The sequence below is a fragment of the Micromys minutus genome (genome assembly GCF_963924665.1).
Source record: "Micromys minutus genome assembly, chromosome: 1".
In the NCBI taxonomy this organism is placed as follows: Eukaryota; Metazoa; Chordata; class Mammalia; order Rodentia; family Muridae; genus Micromys; species Micromys minutus.
The window spans coordinates 68,010,186-68,027,713 of record NC_137969.1 but is presented as its reverse complement, the minus strand read 5'-3'; positions in this window follow the sequence as shown (position 1 = coordinate 68,027,713).

Here is a 17,528-nt window from a genome sequence, read left to right as displayed (position 1 = left end):
TCTGATTGCACGAGCGTGAGAAAGAGAGAGAGGGGGTCGGGAGAGTATGCATGTAAGCCTTACATCAACTTCAGTTGTCATTCTTCAGATGCTGTGCACAATGTTTTTGAGACAGGACTTCTCATCAATCTGGGGCATATCAAGTACACCGGGCCAATTAACAAGGAATCCTTGGGGAGCCTCCCATCTTCACCTCCCCAGCAGAAGCTCATTATACACTGGGATGTCCTCTAGCTTCTAGAGTGACACATGGGAATTTGGGATTGTAGCTCAGAAAAGTATTCTGTTGGATCACTGTGTGGGATAATAATATCAGGTTTTTAAAATCTAATGCAAGGTTCAATGTTCTACAAATCTGCATTGGAAATCATGAGTACTTGCAGAGACCTGTCACCTGGCTGGAAGGGACATCTGTTACAAAGAAATGTATGCATGTGTCTAATGGTCCTAGTGGTAATATGGAGTTGTCTTGTTGTCTCTCTTTCTTTCCAGAATAATCTCCCTCAAGAAATGAAGTATGGACTGTATTTTTCTATTCCTATCTATCTCTTCATGTATCTGTCATTTTACTGCAATTTAGTTAACGTCTACCTTTTTTGAATGCTTGTAAGGTTTTTTTTTTTTTTTTTTTTTTTTAAATATGTTCCTCCAAGTGAAATTTAACTTTTATCTAGGATCCAATACTATGTATGGGGGTGTAGGGATGGTTAAGTGATGAATAGCATATACTGCTCTTTCAGAGGATCTGAGTTTGTTTCTTAGGACCCATGATTGGAAGCCCAAAAACTGCTATAACTTTAGCTCCAGGGGATCCGATGTGTCTAGTCTCCTGGATTATCTGTGTTTTCCAGAATGTGAACTCTCTCTCTCTCTCTCTCTCTCTCTCTCTCTCTCTCTCTCTCTCTCTCTCTCTCTCTCTCTCTCACACACACACACACACACAGTCACACACACACAGACCTTGAAAGATAGCTGAGCTAAGGCTTGAAACCTTGGAGACCTTGAAGGGACAGAGATAGACATTTCACCTGATTCCTGGGCACCGGGACCCTGTTACTATCTTCAGCCCCCAATAGATTTGTGGCCATCAGTCACATAAGGGCAATGTCCCAAGCCCCTCCACATGTAGAGGATGCAACCTGTGGTCACGTTAAGTTCAAGACAGATCTCCATTTTAATGAAGTACCTAAAGGCTTAGAGCAAACAGCCAATGAGCTATCCTTCCCAGACATTTCTAGCTGCCAAAGGTATTTAACCTCAGGCCCACCCTGAGAAGTGGGGTATGGTTTTACTTGTCCACTTTCTGCCATGACAATAATGCCTTAAAACCATGGGCTGCCTCTTTTCCTCGGGATCCACGTGGGGAGCCATGAAGAAGGTCTTTGCCTACAGAGCCACCGTCTAATCTCCTGTAGAAGGCCTCTCTGTGCGCCCTGCCATGGCTGCCACTAAGCCAAGTTCAAGCCAACTGCTGACAAGCTACGTACTCATTCCCTGTAGGACCCACCAGAGCCCCTCTTCCTCCTCCCCAACCCAGCTACTGGGTTAGATCCAGCCCGACATCCACTCTGTTCTAGGCTCTTCCATGGCTCTCAGAGGTGCCTGGGTGTCTGAGAGCCTGAGAACCAGACTACCCTGACCTCCTTGCAGGCCCAGGGACCCTGGAGCAAATTCTAATTGACCTGCACTTCAAACTGCGCTCCCTACCCAGGGAGCAATGTTCCTTGGCTTCCCTATGGCTCAATACCCACCCTGGTGATGTGGGGTAAGTATGGTAAACTTCCTCATCCCACCATAACCCTTTACACACACACACACACACACAGAGAGAGAGAGAGAGAGAGAGAGAGAGAGAGAGAGAGAGAGAGAGAGAGAGAGACTGAAACTGAGTAGCCCAAAATAAGATTTATAAGAAGAATACAATTAATGTCAATCAGATTAGATTAAAGGTCAAATCTGTTTCTGAGGGTAGAGAACTTCGGTGATATTTGGGTTTCCCCGAAGCTGTTTCCCATCCTTTGAAAAGAAAATCCAATTTTCTGGAAGTTTTTCTCTCACTTCATTGAAACCCCAATTTTTTTTTGTCAGTAAGCCACAATTATATATACTGGACAAAATGATTAATTCATTTGTCATAAATTAGTAACTACATTAAAGAGATATTGTAAATACACTTGTTAATTGAATACAGACTAATTATACAATAGTGAGAATAATTTACAGTTGACACTGAACTTGTAATTACAACTTTGATGGTCCTTATTAGAAGTAGTTGCTGTGCCCATTGTACATGGCTCTTTGTATCAAGACATTGGTATCAAATGACCACCTTTCTTTTTTTCTTTTTTCTTTTTTTACAGATTTTAAAAGCATTTTTGCATGAAAGTATATGAATACATTTTTATCAGTACTTGACTTTTTTAAAGGTTTGATAGTATTTATTAAAATCTTACTAGTTACAATGAGCATAAAGCACATGTAAAACAAAATGTAATCTGGAAATAGTCAAAGTTTTCTTGATGTGTAAAGATTAAACATAATGATTTTTTTTCTATTTTTTTTTTTTTTTGGCCTTTTTGTTTTTCTTGAACTTCATATAGTCTGTGAGTTGTTTCTGGGGTGTTCAGAGCTTTCTGTGTTTAGTATCCAACTATCAGTGACTGCATATTATGTCTGTTCTTTTGTGTCTGGGTTACCTCACTCAGGATGATATTCTCTAGATGCATCCATTTTCTTAAGAATTTCATAAAGTCATTGTTTCTGATGGCTGAGTAGTACTCCATTGTGTAAATATAGCACAATTTTTGTATCCATTCATCTACTGAAGGACATCTGGGTTCTTTACAGCTTCTGGCTATTATAAATAGAGCTGCAGTGAACATTGTGGTGCATGTGTCTTTGTTTTATGTTGGAGCTTCTCTGGGGTATAGACCCAGAAGTGGAATAGCTGGGTCTTCAGGTAGTACTATGTCCAATTTTCTGAGGAACAGCCAGACTGATTTCCAGAGTGGTTGTACCAGTTTACAACCCCACCAAGAGTGGAGAAGTGTTTCTCTTTCTCCGCATCCCCACCAGCATCTGCTATCATCTGAAATTTTGATCTTGGCCATTCTGACTGGTGTGAGGTGGAATCTCAGGGTTGTTTTGATTTGCATTTCCCTGATGGCTAAGATGTCCAGCACTTCCTTAGATGCTTCTCAGCCATTTGATATTCCTCAACTGAGAACTTTTTGTTTAGCTTTGTACCCCAATTTTTAATAAGATTGTTTGATTCTCTGATGTCTAACTTCTTGAGTTCTTTGTATACCTTGGATATTAGGCGTCTATCAGATGTGGGGTTGGTAAAGATCTTTTCCCAATCTGTTGGCTGCCGTTTTTTTTACTTGACAGTGTCCTTAGCCTTACAGAATCTTTGCAATCTCATTAAGTCCCATTTGTCAATCTTTGACCTTAGAGCATGAGCAATTGGTGTTCTGTTCAGGAAATTTTCTCTCTAAGGTTTTCCCTACTTTCTCTTCTAACAGTTTCAGTGTACCTGGTTTAATGTGGATATATTTGATCCACTTGCACTTGAGCTTTGTACAAGGAGATAAGAAAGAGTCTATTTTCATTCTTCTGCATGCTGAGTGCCAGTTGGACCAACATCATTTGTTGAAAAGTCTGTCCTTTTTCCATTGAATGAAACCCCCATTTTTTGAGGGAAATATAATTACAGAATGATGATATTTTCTGGTTCTGGACAAATTTGTATCATGTCAATCACATGTATTCCACTTTGATGTCATTTTACCACCACTTTAAGCACACATGAATAAAAAGAATGCCACCCACAACAGCGAGCCTTTCTTAAAAGCGAAGACAACAGTCAGAGGCTGGATCTGCTTCAGTTGTGTTGCTGATCTCCCTGCCTTCTGCTCCCCAGTGGCTGGGCTGAGTGACCTGCCCTGTCTTCTGTGCCTTCTCCCTGAGCAAGTCTGCTCAGCCCACAGAGACCTGTACAAGGGGACATGCTGGGATTCCTTTCTTCTGGTGGAGAATAGAGCAACTGTTCTTATGACCAGCTGTAACAGCAGCCATCTTGGCCTTGTTCTTAAAATGTGTCTGTGCTCTGTGAGGTCATAACAAGTAAAGCTCTACCTTCTCAAGGACAAGTGGAATGTGTGTGTTAAATGTAAGATGAAGATACTTGTTCTTGGATCCATTTTCTAACCAACTATGTCTAGTGCTGAGTCATCTCCTGGTGCTACCATCATCCCTGTGTGTGTGAAGAAGGCACTAAACCAGGAAGCCCTGTTCTGTAGATAATAATAAATGTAGACAGTGTTGCTGGCCTTCCAGTCTTTACTTCTAACTTCCAGTTATACTGCTCTTAACCTAAGCAGACCCCTTAGACTTTCTTCCTAAGTCACTACCTTGAGAGCAGATGGCCCCCGGCACCCACTATCCGGGTCTTGCCTGCAATAACATTGGATGATACACAAGACATAAAACCTGAACAGGAGCTCCTTTCTTCTTGGCATTTCATCCCAGGGAAGTAGCCATGTTTAAACAGCCAATATTGACTGGCACAGTAGGAACAGGGCAGTTTACTCCGTGTCTGTTGCCCATTCCCTTCACCTCTTCAAAAGAATGTCCTCCCAGGTGCTCACTCATAGCAGGGGATTTTTACTCAGGCGAAGAATCTAGGAGCATGCCCTATAGGTTTCTGGTGTTGACAAACCGGCAAACTAAACAAACAAAACCAAACAACAACCGAGACTCAAAATAAGAAACTATAGTTTACTCTGGAGCCAAATACGAGTTGTCAAATTCTTATAAGCAAAGTAAGAAAGGAACAAATGATTGCTGTGTGTGTGTCTGTGTGTGTGTGTGTGTGTGTGTGTGTTTAGTTCCAATTAAGCCAAAAGAGTCCAGTGTATCACATTGTCTTTATTAGTATATTTAGACACACACACACACCAACCAAAGATTACTGAAAAAAGACGCCATGAATTTGAAAGAAAGTGAGAGAGGGATGTATGGGAGTGTTTATAGGAAGAAAAGGGAAGGGAGGAATGATATTTAAAAACAGAGGGCATTCACTTGCTCCCTTACCCTTTTGTTTGTAGTCTCAGTGAAACTCTGACTTTCTGTTTCGTCTGTGAAATTGTTGCATGCAACTCAAGTCCACTGTCAGGCAGGTCTGACGCACTCAGACACTCAGTGGAGGACTTATGGGATGGGGTCATGGGGCGCAGCTAGCAGGCACTGCTCCATGCTTTGTCTCTTTGCTCTTTGATCTCTTTTTCTTGTAAAGGAACTGGCAGGGGACTTGTGTTCTCTGGCACCATCTCTGGATTACAGGAGGGTACCAAACCCACCAAAGTGACTCTCTTACTATCCATTCCACCCTGTTTACAGTAATGGTGACCTTGCTGGTTACAGACCCACCAGTTTCCACATACCACTTAAGCTAAGATGGGTTTGTCTCCTTCAGCTGCCTTACAATTATCAGCTAACCACTAGATGTCGGGCTTGTCAAACACTTAGAACACTTACACTCACTCCCTAGGACAGAAAAACTACCTTTTCCCACCCTGCTCTCCTTTTTTCAGTGAGTTTTACAGTGTTCCACAGGAATTGCACTAACCTGCTTTTAGACTATGCTCACAAGTAGACCAATTTTATTTGAAGCTTTGAGTTTGTGACTCACACTCCTGTATTTTGTCTTGTTCAAAAGATTGCAACCCCATGGGAAGAACAACATTATCAACCAAGCAAACCTCCAGAAATACCAAGGGCTAAAACACCAGCCAATGAGTACACGTGGAGACACCCTTGGCCCAGATGCATATGTAGCTGAGGATGACATTGTCTGGCATCAATGGGAGAAGAGGCCTTTGGTCCAGTGAAGGTGCATTTTCCCAGTGTAGGGGAATGCCAGGGTGCTGAGGTGGAGTGGATGATTGGGAGAGGGAGCACCTTCATGGAAACAAATGAAGGGGGAGGGAATATAGGAGGAAAGGGGATAACATTTGAAATGTAAATACAGAGAATAGCCAATAAAAATCATTTTAAAAAATCAAAGACAAATTATGCTCACATTGAACCCAAGAAACTGGGATCATTGGTACACTTTTGTCTTAAATGCATGCTACATTCATAAACTGAGGACAGCTATAATACCTGAGGGAGTCAGACAGGGACAAGAAAGACCAAGCATGGAGACCTTAACAGAAGAGTGACAATCAGAGGCTTCATCTAAGATGAAACAGATCTTATGATTAGGTCAGGAAACCTTAAGGCTTAGCCATCAAGCATTTTGGGATACAATGTCTCTGAAACCTGAAGCTGTGGATTCACAGCTTTAGTATCATGAAGTGGCTGATAGAAAATCAAAGTCTCAGGGGACGCTTCAGAAATCGCCTTGACTTAAACCTTTAGCTCTGAGTGCTCCAAGCCATGCAGATGTCCTCTGCAAATGTACAGAATTTAGCCATAACATGAGCAAGGAAAATTAAAGAAAGGGAATTAGGAAGCCAGCATGAACAGAATAGAATGCAGGGGCACACAGTGAATGTGCTAAGTGCACAAGAGGAAGAAAATTTTATTAGATAAATTATGTAAATTCCCGAGGTCTAAAAGTGTGTGCATGCTAATAAACAAATCTGATAGATGAGAAAATTATACGTATTAGTCATTTTCTTTTCCTATATTTTAATATGCATATATTATATATGCAGATGCGTGTCCTTGAAACACTAGAAAGCAGTTCTAGGAAATACTTTGGGGGATTCCTGTGCTCTAATTAAAGACGGTAGATAGAATCTTTTGCAGTTCTTGTGTCTTAGAAAGAACAAAATTTATGCCTGAATTACGTAATGGGGCAGATGCTACATCCGGGCAACACAAAACAATTTTGAGAATTTGTAATTTCTAGTGGAGGAAAACTAGGATCAGAACTGCAGTTATATAAAACCCTGCTTCTACCTTCCTACTTTTTAGTGAAAGAAGAAATTTCGTGAGTCCAGAATCAGCTGTCATATGAAAGAATACAGACTCATCCTCTTATTTGCCCTTTGCATGTCTAATCAGTTTAATTAGCCAAGAAAGTCAAGCATTTCTCCCGGGTTTTTGTTGGTTTTAAAACACCCATAGGAGAAGACAAGCTACCCTGGGATGCCAGCATCCTCAGGATTTGGAAAGGCTTTTCAGTCTCATCTCAAGCCCACACTGGTATTCAAAGATTGACTTCTTTGTTGGTGACAGAGCCACTTTCTTTACTTCAGTTTTGCGATGGAACTTAAAGTCTCACACAAGTCAGGCAATCACTCTACCACTGTCTCTCAGCTCTAGCCCCTGATCTCTTAACTTTTCAATAAAAAGATATTTTACGAAGTGGTTCAAATAAAACTTTCTAGGTTAGTGAAATAAACACAGGGGGTCAGCTCAAAATCCTTTACAACTTGTTAATTAGCCTTGCGTCAATTTACTGAGTGCTAGGAAGACCTTTTGCTTAGGTCTGAACTGTCTGGCCAGTCCCTTATAATGGTCGAAATTAAAGAGAATCTGTTAAGCTTGTAGAATGAAGGGAAAAATATGAACACAGTTCATACAATCCAAGCAGTGTAGCAAGTGAGAGCTATAGATTATCTGGAAACTCATCTAGGTTTCCCAGAACAGTTAGAATCTCACACAAGAAAACATACTAACTATATAACAGCATGTGAAATACTATGTAAAGCTATTTTAAAATATAGATGTGTAACTGTTCTTTGCTACTTTGTGGGTTTTTCTTCCATCCTTCATTTCTTTTCTTCCACTTTCCCACCTCCTAACACTAAATAAAAGAGAAAAGATGATAGAGAGAAAAGAGATCCCTGAATGAAGATATCAGTGAGAATGGGGTGATGTTATCATTAAATTACTTCCTGATTAGGGGCATCGAGCTCCTTGGGGCAAGTTTGATCTTCACCATCAGTGCACTGGCTGGTTTTGTATGTCAACTTAACACAAGCTGGAGTTATCACAGAGAAAGGAGCCTCAGTTGAGGAAATGCCTCCATGAGATCCAGCTGTAAGGCATTTTCTCTAGTGATCAAGGGGGGAGGGCCCAGCCCATTGTGGGTGGTGCCATCCCTGGTCTGGTAGACCTGGGTTCTATAATAAAGCAAGCTGAGCAAGCCAGGGGAATCAGGCCAGTAAGCAACATTCCTGCATGGCCTCTGCATCAGCTCCTGCCTCTAAGTTTCTATCCCATGTGACTTCCTGTCATCATCCTTTGGTGATGAACAGCAATATGGAAGTATAAGCTGAACAAACCCTTTCCTCCCCAACTTGTGTCTTGGTCCTGGTGTTTTGAGCAGGAATACAAACCCTGACTAATTTCTTCTTGTTGTTTCCTTTTTATACATTACTACTTAACAGATCATGTCCAGCAGTGGCCAACAACAACCAACAACCCACCCCAGAAAACAGAGAACAAAGAAGGCTGCAGGTTTGCTGCAGATCAGTATGAAAGATGTGGCTGGCCACTCTGCTCCAAGTCCTTGGAAGAGAGGACCCAGCAGGTTGGAACCTTGAGCCTTGAAATTGCAAATGCAGCAAAAGAGTGGTTTTGCCTGTTCTTCTCAGAGGAAGCAGCACCCATTCAAGTCCTGACTTGTATGACATCTGAATACAAGATGAGAAATTGTACATCCAATAGGTGGTAAGTACAACGAGCAGGTGAAGTCTAAATGAAACAGGGAAAACAAAACAACATGAAAAACAACAACAAAACCACGTGGGGCAGGAGATAAAGCTCAGTGGTATAGTTCATTTGCTAGACCATTGTGTTCCCAATACTGAAATAAAATATGTAATACATAGTGTTCACTGTTGGTTTTGTTTTAGGAAGACCTGTCTAATGCTGACTTTATGTGCCCATCGGTGCATGCTTTCCCAAGAGGCATCTTGACTTCTTGTATCTGCTCAATTGATTTAGTTGCCTACTTATCATCTGGCCATAGTTAAAGTGGGTCAGTGTATCAGAACTTTCACCTACTTTTTTTTTTGTGGGACAGCACTTTCAGATAGTGGCTAGTTCCTGTCATAAACACCTGGTAGGCATCTGGGCTACCTAAGTTGCTGTAGTCCTAGGAGCACACATCTGTAAATGGAGATCTAGGGCTTTCCAATTAGACTATGGTTTTCTAGAGTCACACTCCCAGCAGCTCAGAATTTAGGGATGTAGGCAACACCTTCCCCAAGAGACAGAAAAGAGCCCCAGATTACTCTCAATTGAGGTAACAACCCTAGGCTAGTCTGCGTTTTAAGGAAGTGAAGCTGGTTAGAGGCAGTCACTACTACAATTAATTCCTTCTCCTTTGTTCAGACTGAGAAGCCAAGAGCACAATGGGCAATGCACAGCACAAAAGCTTGATGTATTAAGTATTCAAGTTCCAAACCTTTGCTGCTAATGGGGTGGAGGAAGTAGAGCCTCACCCCACCCTTATCTCTAAAAGTTAATTTGCTCATCTATAGAGACTGTATTCTCTTAGATGTTAACATATTAGGCATGACGAATTTTAATTCTGACTGTCTCTTTTAGGGTGTGTGTGTGTGTGTGTGTGTGTGTGTGTGTGTGTGTGTATGCATTTATGTAAAATGTGCATGCTAAGGTGTCTGTGGGGGATAGAGTAAAGCGTCAGATCTCCTAGACATAGAGTTGCAGGTGGTTGTCAATTGCCTTGCCCTGGGTGCTGGGAAAAAACCTTGGGTCCTCTGGAAGAACAGAAAAAGCACTTAACTGACTAGCTCTCTCTTCAGCCCTTTAATTTGTACTTTTCTGATTACTGGTGAGTTACTTAGCTCTCTTTGTCTGTCTGTCTGTCTGTCTGTCTGTCTGTCTGTCTCTCTCTCTCTCTCTCTCTCTCTCTCTGTGTGTGTGTGTGTGTGTGTGTGTGTTTCTCTGTGTGTCTCTTTCTTTCTCACACACAGGCCAAAAATGAGGGGAGGAGAGATTAAAGTTCATTTATTTTTGTAATTTTGTGTATATGTGTACTGGCTGGTTTTGTATCAACTTGAAACAAGTTGGAGTTATCACAGAGGAAGGAGCCTCAGTTCAGGAAATGCCTCCATCAGATCCAGGTGTGAGACATTTCCTCAACTAGTGATCAAGGGGAGAGGGCCTAGCCCGCTGTGGGTGGTGCCATCCCTGGGCTGGTAGACATGGGTTTTATAAGAAAGCAAGCTGAGAAAGCCGAAGGAAGCAAGCCAGTAAGCAACATCCTCTGCATCAGCTTCTGCTTCCTGACCTGCTTGAGTTCCAGTCCTGACTTTCTTTGGCGATGAACAGCCATGAGGAAGTGAAAGCTGAATAAACCCTTTCCTCCCCTCCTTGCTTCTTGTCCATGATGTTTTGTGCAGGAATAAAAACCCGAAGACAATATGAAAGTTTTGCAGCGTATCTACCTGCACAACACAGTGTGCCAGCAGTGGCAGGAAGTGTGCTTTGAATACCCTGAAACTGGCGTTACACACAGTCCTGACCAGCGGTGTCAGGACTCGGAATGGAACCCGGGTCTTCTGGGAGATCAACCCGTGTTCCTAACCACTGTGCCATCTTGTCAGCATATCTCCGTCTATGTTTTGAAAGCAAGTTTCTCATTCTATTTTGATGATATGGCCACTTCTAGAAATCGCACACTCCAGTGAATGGCCTGACACCATGCACATACGGGCAGCACTAAGTGGACTGAGAAGATTATAAAAATCCAACCAAACAAGCAAACGAAAGGTATAAAGTTAGGAGCAGGACATACTAGCAGGGGAAGCTGGAGGGGGAACTGGGAAGTAAATATGACCATGCTTTGTTGTAAACCTGTATAGAATTGTAAGGAAAAAACACTTCCTTATGAATTCATGGAAAAACAGTGTTTCTTTCCTTAAAATTATATCAAATTATCAATCATGTTATATAATTCGTAAACTGTACTGCTATGCATAACATAAAGTTTGATTGTTTTTTTTTTTTACAAAGTAAAGGAAAAGAGGGTACAGCCACCAGCTCTTCTACCCATACCTTTCCCATACTCATAGCCTAACTTTGGACATGCTACTCTGAGTTGCAAAGGAAGTTTCAAATGCATTACATATCTGCTTCAAGGAAACACCCTAAACAATCCAAGGGAACAGGCACATTGTGATAAAGTCTTATTTTAATAATATTTTATGTGTGAGGCACTTTTTTTGCATGTGTTTTTCTTGAAATGAGTTAGTGAAAATACATTTTTAAATAAAAAGTTACAAATGCCTAGTATAAGATGCTGTGGTTGAGACATGAGCTTAGTTCCTTATCGGTCATTCTATGCTTGATACACTTCACTGACGTACACTGTTTCTTAAAAGTCTTTGGAAGCAAACTGGTACCTTTGGTTGTATCCTGTAAATGTCTGAGAGAATTCCCAGAATACACAAAGTATTGTCAATGGTAACAACAGTAAAACTATTGGAAATGCAAGATATTCTGTCAAACATGCACTTGTGTACAGATACAATTGATACTTGCACTAAAAGAAATGGAATTAATTCATAGTACTCAAATCTTGCCCCCATGTAAATCCCCAAATTATTTCGAACTTCTCACATATTAAGACACAAGCACCCAGCTGTAAGCGGGGGATGCAGCGTCGAGTGCCAAGCAGTAAGATCAAGTGTTACACTTGTCATACAGCAGGGGAATTATCTGCCTTCATTTCCCATCCTGGCTCCTGCCGCCAGATACCTTAGGTAAGTTTGCAGTCCCATTTCTGTTATTCAGATTAAGTAGAATTTTTCTCTCCCTCCCACCCCCGCAATTGCTGAAAACATTATTGCAGCATCGCAAAGAAAGAATTAGGTCAACAAAGAAGAAATGCTTTTAAACTGTGAATGCAGGAACTCGTTGCTGAGGCTGGAAGGCCAGAAACTGAACTGTGAGGATCTGTGAGGACACTGTGAAGGTAGAAAGACTTCAACAACCATTTTATTTCATGAAGGCTTCAGGAAATCTTTACTGTCTGGATTATGGTTCAACTGGTCCTGGAGACGAGGGTGGGTTGGGGTGGCGTGTGATTGGAAAAGGACAAGAAGAAACTCCTACCCCAAAGCTTTAGTCAGCTCTTTTCCTGAATGCTAGTTTAAGCCTTCACTTATTCCCAGAAAAATTGAGTGACTTCAAATGTTCTCAACCTTCTGAAATGTATCCTCTCCCATGTCTTCCCCTCCCACTCTCTCTCTGCGCGCGCGCGCGCGCGCGTGTGTGTGTGTGTGTGTGTGTGTGTGTGTGTGTGTGTGTGTGTGTGTGTGTGTGTTTCACCCCCCTCCCATGTGCTGCAGAGCACACCAATAAACTGTCAGGATCAACACTCAGGCTACATGTGTGGCAAACTCCTTTACTGACTGAGCCCTCTCCTGGCACCTGGTGTATTTTTTTTTCCACTAGTTCCTGGAACAACCCCCTTCCCCCAATAATTCTCTGATGTCTTTTTTCCAGTCCTCACCTATCTTTTCTACATGAACCCATGATTCCAAAACACAGATAACACTAGGCTTGTGAGCACAGACAGATGTGCCTGATCACCACAGAGATTCCGACTGTATCTGTGGAAGCACAACTTTCACAGGCTGCCTTCTTCCAATACAGACTTTATTAGCTGATTCCATCCTAGTTTCCCAGTGGGCTATCCAAAACTTTTCTGAACAATAATATTTCTAAGAGAACCTCTTAATTTAATTGAATTCTGTGGTTTTTTAAAAAACAAATAAGCAATTATATAATGAAATATTTCAAATATTTACAATTCATATTATATGCAATATGCACATTTCTTATACCAAGTCATTTTCATTCTGTGATGATATTAATCAGTTATTGGGCTCTACCACTGATTTGTCTCTAATGTTGACAAACTTTTTTCATAGTCAAATTTGCCTGTGTAATTAGAGGGCACTAATAATGTGATATATTTTAGTAGCTGCTGTGTGCTATTACTTTGCATAAATACAAGTAAAGAATACAGCCCAGTCTAGTACCTTGTAGTTCTTAGAAACTTACCAAGTTTTTTTTTGTTTGAACAACATTGTTTTAAAAGACAAAGATAAATGTACAGATTTTAAAAGCATTTTTGCATAAAAGTATATGAATACATTTTGTCAGTACTTGGTTTTTTTTATAAGTTTGATAGTATGCCTTAAAATCTTACTAGCTACAATGAGCATAAAGTACATGTAAAACAAGATGTAACCTGGAAATAGTCAAAGTTTTCTTGGTGTGTAAAGATTAAGCATGATGGTTTTTCTTTTTCTTTCTTTTTTTTTTTTTTTGCAATTGTTTTTTCTTGAACTTCATATTGTTTGTGAATTGTTTCTGGGGTGTTCAGAGTTTCTGGGGTTAGTACCCAAAATATCAGTGAATGTATATTATGTCTGTTCTTCTGTGACTGGGTTACTTCACTCAGGATGATATTCTCTAGATGCATCCATTTTTCTTAAGAATTTCATAAGGTCATTATTTCTGATAGCTGAGTAGTACTCCATTGTGTAAATATACCAAAATTTTGTATCCATTCATCTACTGAAGGACATCTGAGTTCTTTCCAGCTTCTGACTATTATAAATAGGGCTGCTACGAACATTGTGGTGCGTGTGTCTTTGTTTTACGTTGGAGTTTCTCTGGGGTATATGCTCAGGAGTGGTATAACTGTGTCCTCAGGTAGTACTATGTCCAATTTTCTGAGGAATCACCAGACTGATTTCCAGAGTGGTTGTATCAGTTTACAACCCCACCAACAGTGGAGAAGTGTTCCTCTTTCTCCTCACCCTTGCCAGCATCTGCTGTTATCTTAATTTTTGATCTTGGCCATTCTGACTGGTGTGAGGTGGAATCTCAGGGTTGTTTTGATTTGCATTTCCCTGATGGCTAATGATGTCCAGCACTTTCTTAGATGATTCTCAGCCATTTGATATTCCTCAACTGAGAACTTTTTGTTTAGCTCTGTACCCCATTTTTTGATAGGGTTGTTTGATTCTCTGGTGTCTAGCTTCTTGAATTCTTTGTATACCTTGGATATTAGGTGTCTATCAGATGTTGGGTTGGTAAAGATCTTTTCCCAATCTGTTGGCTGCTGTTTTGTTTTCTTGATGGTGTCCTTAGCCTTACAGAAACTTTGCAATCTCATTAATTCCCATTTGTCCATATTGACCTTAGAGCCCAAGTTACTGGTGTTCTGTTCAGGAAATTTTCTCCTGTGCTTATGTGTTCTAAGGTTTTCCCTACTTTCTCTTCTAATAGTTTCAGTTACCTGGTTTAATGTTGAGATCTTTGATCCACTTGCACTTGAGCTTTGTACAAGGAGATAAGAAAGGGTCTATTTTCATTCTTCTGCATGCTGAGTGCCAGTTGTACCAACACCATTTGTTGAAGAGGCTGTCCTTTTTCCAATGAATGTTTACAGCTCCTTTGTCAAAAATCAAGTTACCATATATGTGAGGGCTCATTGCTGGGTCTTCTATTCTATTCCATTGATCCACATGCCTATCTCTGTACCAGTACCATGCAGTTTTTAACATAATTTTCTTGTAATATAGCTTGAGGCAGGGATGGTGATTCCTGTAGATGTTTTCTTGTTGTTGAGGATGGATTTCACTATTCTAGGCCTTTTGTTATTCCAGATTAAATTACACATTACTCTTTCCAGTTCTATGAAGAATTGGGTTGGAATTTTGATGGGGATTGCATTGGATCTGTAGATTGCTTTTAATAGGATGGCCATTTTTACAATGTTGATCCTTTCAATCCATGAGCATGGGAAATCTTTCCATTTTCTGAGTTCTTCCTCGATTTCCTTCTTTAGAGATTTGAAGTTCTTGTCATACAGGTCCTTTACTTGCTTAGTTAGAGTCACATCAAGTTGTTTTATATAGTTTGTGACTATTGTGAAGGGTATCTTTTTCCTAATTTCTTTCTCTGAATGCTTGTCCTTTGATTAGAGGAAGGCTACTGATTTGTTTGAGATAATTTTATATCCAGCTACTTTGCTGAACTTGTATATCAGCTGTAGAAGTTCTCTGATGGAATTTTTGGGGTCACTTATGTATACTATCATGTCATTTGCATACAGTGATGTTCTTACTTCTTCCTTTCCAATTTGTATCCCTTTGATTTCCTTTTGCTGTCTAATTGCTCTGGGCAGGACTTTCAGTACTATATTGAATAGGTAGGGGGAAAGTAGGCAGCCTTGTCTAGTCCCTGATTTTAGTGGGATTGCTTCAAGTTTATCACCATTAAGTTTGATGTTGGCTATTGTCTTGCTGTCAATTGCTTTTATTATGGTTAGGTATGGGCCTTAGAGTCCTGTTCTTTCCATTACTTTTAACATGAAGTGGTATTGAATTTTGTCAAAGGCTTTCTCAGCATGTGGTGAGATCACCATGTGTTTTTTTTTTTTTTTTCTGTGAGTTTGTTTATATCATGAATTATCTTGATGGATTTCCATATATAAAACCAACCCTGCATCCCAGGGATAAAGCATACTGGATCATGGTGAATGATTGTTTTGATATGTTCTTGGATTCAGTTTGCAAGGATTTTGTTGAGTATTTGTGCATCAATGTTCATAATTGAGATTGGTCTGAAGTGTCCTTCCTTATCTTTCTTGATAACTTTTGGTTGAAAATCTACTTTATTTGATATTAGAATGGCCACTCCAGCTTCCTTCTTGGGGCCATTTGCTTGGAAATAGTGTCTGTCTTTGTCTCTGAGATCAGTTTCCTGTATGCAGCAAAATGCTGGATTCTGTTTACGTATCTAGTCTGATAGACTATGTCTTTTTATTGGGGAATTGACTACATTTTTGTTAACATGTATTAAGGAATAGTGGTTGCTGTTTCCTGCTATTTTTGCTTTTAGAGGTAGAATTGTGCCTGTGTGTCTTTCTTCTTTTGGCTTTCTTGCTTAGGTATTTTCTTGTTTTTACTAGGATGTAGTTTCCCTCCTTGTATTGGGTTTTTCACCTACAATTCGTTATAGTGCTGGGTTTGTGGCCATATATTGTGTAAATTTAGTTTTGTCCTGGAATATTTTGGTCTCTCCATCTATGGTGATTGAGAGTTTTGTTGGGTATTGCAGCTTGGGCTGACACTTGTGTTCTCTTAAGGTCTGCATGATGTCTGTCCAGGCTCTTCTAGCTTTCATAGTCTCTATTGAGAACTCAGGTGTGATTCTGATTGGTCTGTCTTTATATGGTACATGACCTTTTTCCCTAACTGCTTTTAGTATTCCTTCTTTGCACTTTGCAAATTAATTTGGCACTTTGCGTTTGACTATTATGTGTTGGGAGGAATTTCTTTCTGGTTCACTCTATTTCGAGTTCTGTAGGCTTCTTTTATGCTCATGGTCATCTCATTCTTAAGGGTAGGGAAGTTTTCTTCTACAATTTTGTTGAAGATATTTACTGTGCCTCTTAGTTGATATTCTTTGCCCTTTTCTATTCCCATTATCCTTAGGTTTGGTCTTCTTATTGTGTCCTGGATCTCCTGAATATTTTGGGTTAGGACCTTTTTGGCTTTAGCATCTCCTCTGACTGTTTTGTCTATGTTTTCCATGTTGTCTTCGGCCCCTGAGATTCTCTTTTTCATCTCTTGTAGTCTGTTGGAGATGCTTGCATCTGTGCCTATTGATTTGTTTTTTTAGATTTTCTATCTCTAGGGTTGTCTCTTTTAGTGTTTTTTTTTTAATTGTTTCCATTTCCATTTTAAAGTCCTCTTCAATTCCTTCATCTCTTTCGTTCTGTTTTCATCTAGTTCTTTGATTTCTTTGAGTGTTTTTCTTGTTTCCTCTTTAAAAGCTTCTAATTCTTTGTGCTTTTCCTCCCTTTCTTGTTTAAGGATCTCTATCATCATCTTGAGGTATGATTTCGTGTCTGAGTCTTCTTTTTCTGGAGTGTTTGGCCTTCCCCTGTTTGCTGTCATGGGACAGCTGGGGTCTGGTGTTGCCAGGTTGTCTTCGTTTCCATTGGGTAAGTTTTCCTCTTGCCATCTTGTTGTCTGTGATTATAAGTGGTTTGGTTGTCAGTGATTGGTTCCCATCTCTCATGTGTACCTTGCCTGTGCCCCTGGATCTCCGCAGTTCCTGGTAGCAAATGTCCTGAGCATTTGTTCCGCACGCATGGGCCTTGTGGGTGCAAATGGAGTCCCTATGGCTGAGTTTCTGCTTCCCTTAACCAATGGGGGGGGGTCTTTCTGCGTGTTTGTCCCAGACCTCTATGCGCCCAGGCTATTCGCAGCACAGTCTTACCAGGCCTGTGTTCATGGATCTCTGCTGTTCCCAGTGGCAGATGGGAACGTTTTTTGTTTTTGTTTTTGTTTTTGTTTTTTTTTAACCTCCTTTCAAGGTGATCTACAGAGTTTGGAATAAGACTGTCCTGATAAGTCAGCAAAAAATGTGTCTGCAGTGAAACATGAATCTACTCATGGCTTATTTTACCAAAAAGGGAAGAGTTTCAGGGCAGGTGCTGGGTACTGAGTCTT